General features: G+C 33.7%; 1 long non-coding RNA gene across 2 annotated transcripts; it reads left to right on the top strand.

The window, feature by feature from the left end:
• The first annotated feature begins 759 nt into the window (after nt 1-759).
• LOC119644467 lies at nt 760-3,339 on the top strand. Of its 2 annotated transcripts, XR_005248519.1 has the most exons (4): nt 760-936; nt 994-1,321; nt 1,403-1,576; nt 2,634-3,339. It is a non-coding gene; the product is annotated as an uncharacterized LOC119644467 (long non-coding RNA). The 2 variants fall into 2 exon arrangements; XR_005248518.1 differs by having other exon boundaries at nt 760-1,321.
• The last annotated feature ends 3,285 nt before the right edge of the window (nt 3,340-6,624 follow it).

Genomic DNA, 6,624 nt, shown 5'->3' with positions numbered 1-6,624 from the left:
GGTATAAATGCAAAGAATTAAAGTTCATCTTTTAAATCAAGGAAATGCTTCAAAGCTTTCCCTTTTTGACTTTTCAATAGAAAAATGTTTTTATTGATTATTGGATTTGCAGCCTTTTGGGACAATTAAATGGACTCCCTTCACTTTCCCCTTTACAAATGTTTAGAAAAACAAAAATGGTATGTAAATTATATGCGTGTTCGACGAGATCGGTGAAAACCTAAAGATCTTAAAAGAGTTAAAATTGAAAGGGCATAAAATACAAAATCCAGATCCCAAGAGCTGAAATCATTTCTTGTATAAAGCGAGTAATAAACAGTCTTGTAATCGGCCTAGTGACATACTGACCTGCTACACACAAACACTTAACTTCTGTTGCGTACAATTCTGAATATCACAAAAGCCAATACCAAGCAAGTCCCTAATAAGCTAACTTCGCCCAACATAGAATAATTTCTAATTGATTATTATGAACCTGAACATCCAGATAAGCACTGCAAAGTCTTTACATATTTGTTTAAAGTTATGGTAGGCATTCGAGAAGTCGTCGCAAAGTGAGCATATATTGTCTATTTACTTGTTATGTAATTAATTTTAAATGTAAACAAATTCAATTTTAAAATAAATGCATACAAGAATACATACGTACATGTATTCATGTTCAAACTTATAAAAATAAATATAAATATTTGATGAAAATTTATGTTTTCTTTTTTATTTACTCATTTATTTATTTATTTATTTTATTTTTTTTTTTTGTAGGAAAAATGACTGGAAGACAATTTTAAGCCGTCTCATCATCTCTTAAACTAAGCTGAGAAGAAAATAATAACAATTCTTAACTTCTCATCTTATGAAAGCATTATAAGAGCTTATACACACTCTCTCTCTCTCTCTCTCTCTCTCTCTCTCTCTTGGATATTTGGATACGTCAAAGTAATGAAACGAGTATTATTATTATTACTTGCTAACATGTGTTACATTTTCTTACAGCATATTTGAGATGATTTTTCTTCTACAACAACGTAAAACGCAAAACTTCTGGCTGTTCTTCAACCTCCGAATCAATTTGTGCTAATGGATTAGGTCAAGATTAAAATAATCAGGACTGAGACTACGCTGTCAACAGAGAGATTCTTTTATCAAGAGGATAGTTATGGTGCAAAGCAAGCAGCATTATCTCACCGCGGTAATGGATAAAAATTTAACGGCCACGTGGACTTATTGATTAACAGATTCTAGTCTTTCTTCCTTTTGATATCTCGGAAAGATCGGAAAAAACTGACAGCAAGTCTTTCATTTATCTTGTTTAAAGGGAAAGGTAAAGTAAAATTTGTTATTATTCGAGCAATTGCTCTAGAGAGTGCCCCCCAAAAAGGCTGAATTTTAGCTTTCATTTCAGATGTTCATTGGTAAGCAGCAATCCTTAATATAATCCATATTGAAATTTGAAAAACAAAAAAAAAAAAAAAAAATCATTCTTTATAAACGCGCTCGATTTTATTGCACTTGGCTTCAAAAGTTATCTAAATGACGTGGCAATCGTGGAGTTTTACTATATTGGTCGCGTTATGGGGTGAGTTACTTAAATAATTCTTACCTAGAAAAATGTATTCAATTTTTTAATTGCATTATAAGACGACAATTTTAATAACGAATGCGTTTCTTCTAAACAGACGTCAGAGACATTGGCTTGGAAAAAAAAAAAAAAAAAAAAAAGAGGAAAAATGTGTCCACGTCGTGCACGTTAAGTTTCTTTTATTGCTTTTGGAAAACTGTCAAGGACATCGCGCTTATCAATTCAAGTAATCTTAATAACTATGCAACTAAGCCAAGTGCTCGGCAAAGTTTTATTAAGTGCTTTTAATTGTAACTTCATACTTTTCTATGTGTTATCTTAAAAACTTTTAATTACCTTGCTTTGTGGTTTATTGGCGGTGATTGAAGTAAAGTTTTGTTGCTGTTGTTATTGTTATTGTTGTTGTTGTTGTATTTCAAGTTTCCAACTAGAGAAACAAAATCGCTTTTCTAAGTACTAGTGCCGCAGGAGATGTTTACATTTAATATAGAACCTCCTGCTGCCCAAGTGCTTATCAAAGAGATTTAGTTGTCAACGTTCAAACGGTAATTGCGTATTATTAAAATGGTGAATGGTGTTTGCACATTCAAATGCCTTATCGTTTTCAATACAATTGGCTGAGATTTGTAAGAATTTAAGAATAAAAGGAAAGAAAAAAAAGGCAAAGCATTTCTCCAAAAGTATTCATAAAAAGTTAGTTTGATCTATCTATCCACCGCTAGATGGAGATAGATAAGATAAGCATTACAAAGCGATGTACAGCAATTAAGAAAACCCCAATTAGTTTACGTCAAATATTTAATATCAGCAATTGTTACTACTCGTAAAAGTTTAATGATTTGATTGTTTACAAAGTCTTCCAAGTTTTTCTAGTTTTATAAAAGCGACTGAGAAAATGTCACTGACTCAGTGTCGATCACTAAACAATCGCTATAGAAGCTTTGTGTATATTCGCTAAGAATGTGTATAGGCGCCCGAAAACGGCTTTAGGGAGAAATTTTTATTTATTTAAAAAAAAATTTTTTTTAATTAGTTGATTTTTTTTCTATTACAGGTCGAATTGCTTCTCTAACGTAACGCATTCTCCCCTTCAAGTCTTCTGCGACTGGCTGGCTAATGGCCGCCATTTTGAATATAAAAGAACACTGACTCCTATCCGCATGAAAGAGAATCACCCCTGACGACTCACTAGTCGCGCGGCAGAGTTTTCATTACAAGCGAGTTGCCATTGTTGCCTAATGGCACACGAGCTCTTTTTACAGGCAATAACCGACGACCTCAAGAAGTAGGACAATCTCCAATAAAGGGAGTCCTCTCCGTGTGGTATCGAAATAGGAAGTGGATATGAGCTATTTTGGCGTTATTTGACAAGTGTCGAGGTCTATCTACGATCTCATTGCTTAATGGCCCCACGAAATTGCAGGGTAACCCCATGTTATACAGCTCTGGGTGTTGTTTTACTATACGCAGCCGGAACCACGTATGCCGTCCATTCATACATCGCTGAAGGCCATCCGCCACAATATCACTTGTTCAGGAAGTAATTCATTCAAGGACGTCACCACACTTCACGCACACAACTATGCCTTGACTCTCGTACCATTAAAACTTGGGTAAGATTGATGTCCTCCGTGATAGAGAATTGAATGGGAGAAGAATTTGTCTTCTTTCCTCAGAAAAGAGAATCCTCTTAGGCTTTCAGGTCGCCGCGTAACTGAGCCGCTTACTATCGGATGTAATTTCTCTCTTTTTCGTCATGCTCTCAATAATTGAAAAGTCCTGGATATCTACGCAAACATTTAGTGCATTGCCTACGTTGCACTAGGTATAAACACTTCCCCTTCCAATTCCCCTTATCTTAAACTAATGAATGAATCCAAAAAAAATTACAAACCATACATACCTATACATATATGTATATATACATATATATATCACACAAAATGTTCCACTGTTCCACTTCGATTAACAAACAACTAATAATTAAGGAGAAAAATACAGTTTTTTTTTTAAGCAGATTTTTTTGCATTGCATTTCTATTTGCATCTTATTGCATATCATTGGGTACCAGCTTCGGAAGCGATGGCAAAAAAAAAAAATAATAATAATTCATATAAATTAACTAATTAAGTTATAAACAAAGTGGATTACGTTTTGTTCATAAATGCATGAGTTTACCCGGAAATTGCCGCATTATACGGAATGGTTTCGACTTAAGTAGCATCAAAGCATTTCGCGTGCTGTTTGAAACTTGCATGTAAATGTAAGTTTAACATTCATATACGTGTATATATATATATATATGCGTATATATGCATATGTAAGTAGTAAATCTGATTATGAAGAAATAAGGGCATCTCTCCGGTCATGTGTGTTCGTTTATGTTCATATATATTTATATAGTCATATATTATAGTTGGCATGGACAAGTGTCTGCCTTGGACTTAAGTGCGTATGTATAATTAAACGAAGCGAGTGTGTGCGCTTTCAAAAGTATAATTTTGATTGCATTGATTTATATATATATATATATATATATATGCAGTATATATATGAGTTGCTGGTATATTATTATGAGTTATGTTTTTGTACGAGAGCGTATAACTTTAGAGAATCAAATGTAAAGGATGTAAATGTTTTTCAAGTAACTCCGCCTAAAACAATTGTGCTAATGTATGTGCAGATTTATTTATTATATATTTTGTGATCAATTGCCAAACATTTAACAAGGTTTTGGCATTTAGCTTAAAGGTTTTCCACACAGTTTACCGTTCCTTGTTGATTATATTTTTACATCTTTCTCTCTCTCTCTCTCTCTCTCTCTCTCTCTCTCTCTCTCACGCACTTAATATTTCTTCACTATATATGTATGATGTATATACATGTATATTTGTATATATATTTGTGTATGTGCCTGCAGGCTTTTATGCATATATGTAAGCAAAATCAGACAATAATACACATAAGTATTATATACTCACACTAAAGATGTTGCTGATGACGATGGTATTGATAATGATGATGATAAGTTACACTGCTCAAGGATGCACTTAATTGCATTGTTGTAGCCACAACGACATCACTTTAATGTATGCATTGTGGTCGTAGTGGCCCAAATGTACACAAAAGCAAATAGAGAGCAGGAGGATGATATGTGTATGGTTGTATGTATGTATGTATGTGTGTGTGTGTGTGTGTGTGTGTGTGTGTGTGTGAAAACGGCAGTACGCTTAATTAACTTATAAACAAAATTTACATAAAAGAACGATGTGTGCCTACTTGTATATGCACATATGAAAATCTATTTACAAAATAATTAAGATAAAGCTTAAAAGAGAATGTGTATGGGCGTGGCACTATATAAATTAAAGTATCAAAGAACTGAAAGTGGAATTAAGTAAAGAAAACGTCCGGTGCCGTTATGCACACATGCAGCTAACTTAATACATGTATAAGACTATACATGGGAAAGGTATATGTGGCTACTGGTCGCGTAACGAAACTTGGATACATTAGCATATCCGGCAAACACATGAAAAATGTTAACTATTTTCATGCGTAGGCGTGTCAGCCGGTAAAACTCACTTTTCGCTATAAGTATGGGCTTCAGAGAGTCCGTGTAATCGCAGACTGTAAATTCTAATCATTTTTTTTCTTTCCTTTGTTGGTCGATTCGATGCTCATCATTAAATCTGAAATGAAGTTTGATTTTCGTCTAATTTTCTTTATTTTTGCAACCTTAACAATTTGAAGATAAAACGGCCATAAGTACGGACATAGATAAATTGTCTTGATGTCCGACACACAATTATTTTCTTGTTTTGAAAGATGATCGATTATGCCTTGCGAAGTGACAATTGAGATAACTGTTGTTGTATCTATTGTTTGAAGATTTTTTGCAATTGATTGGCGACTCTTTAAATCTTCCAACTTGATCCAACTTGATCTATTGAGAAAATTCTTCAGAGACTAGGACATATGTCAAATCCAGTTTATAGGTGGAACTCACCTTCAAAACGTTCTAGGCATTTCGATTGGTATGTGACATAATCACCCTTACGCTGATAAGCTCCGCGGTTGTTATTCCGAACGTATGGAATTTAGTCCTTATAGCGAAAGCCTAAAGTTATGATAATATTCAAAAAAAAAAAAAAAAACATATCGACGATGGTCACGTATAACTCGTATTTTCATTACATCAATGCATTTCAATATTTTTACCATTGAATTGAATAAGTGATACGATTGTGATGAAGAAAATTGCTTTCACCCTATGAGCTGGATATACAATAGTTTGTAAGATTTGCCTACAATAAGATCGTTCCTCAAGACACTTTAAACACTTAAGAATCGATTGCGATTCCCGCGAGCAGACATATTCCAAACATATTTCTTATTCGAAGTGTAATCAATTTTTTGCTATTTATTATAACTTGCAAGTAAAATGCCATACAATACAAGGTAATATATATGCGACATGATCCCCGCATTTTGAACGCAAGAGTACAAAAGAAACGTGATAAAACTTGCATCATAACAAAATCAAAGTTTACCACAGTAAATGCCAATTACTGACTTTTTAAACAACATTATCATCAGCGCTTTTGCGAACACGCGCTAAGACCAATTTAGATATTATAACCGCAAACGCAACGCAGTAAAATGTTTGTTTGACCCATTTACACGTATTTTGTAATATTACTTAAAAGTTTAATTTCATTAAACCACAAAGCAGACACCAAACATCAAACCAACAAACAAACAATACATACATACATGCATACAGCACAACGAACTATCTTGCACATAATATAATAACACTTATTACTTTACAAGAAATATCAGTAAACAGAAACTTATTTTATACTGGTGGCAGCGCAACAACATAAACCGATGCAAACAACAATGAATTGTGCATTGTGCGACGACATTGGCAGTGGCAGTGGCAATGGCCATTGCACTTAAGAAACTTCTCTACACACTTAAAGTAATAATATAGTGTGTGTGTGTGTGTGTGTGTGTGTGTGTGTGTCTGTTGTGTGTGT

This window comes from Glossina fuscipes, unplaced genomic scaffold (assembly GCF_014805625.2).
Source record: "Glossina fuscipes isolate IAEA_lab_2018 unplaced genomic scaffold, Yale_Gfus_2 117259, whole genome shotgun sequence".
Taxonomy (NCBI): domain Eukaryota; kingdom Metazoa; phylum Arthropoda; class Insecta; order Diptera; family Glossinidae; genus Glossina; species Glossina fuscipes.
Note: the sequence above shows the minus strand (reverse complement) of the source record. Positions and strands in the feature narration are given on the sequence as shown.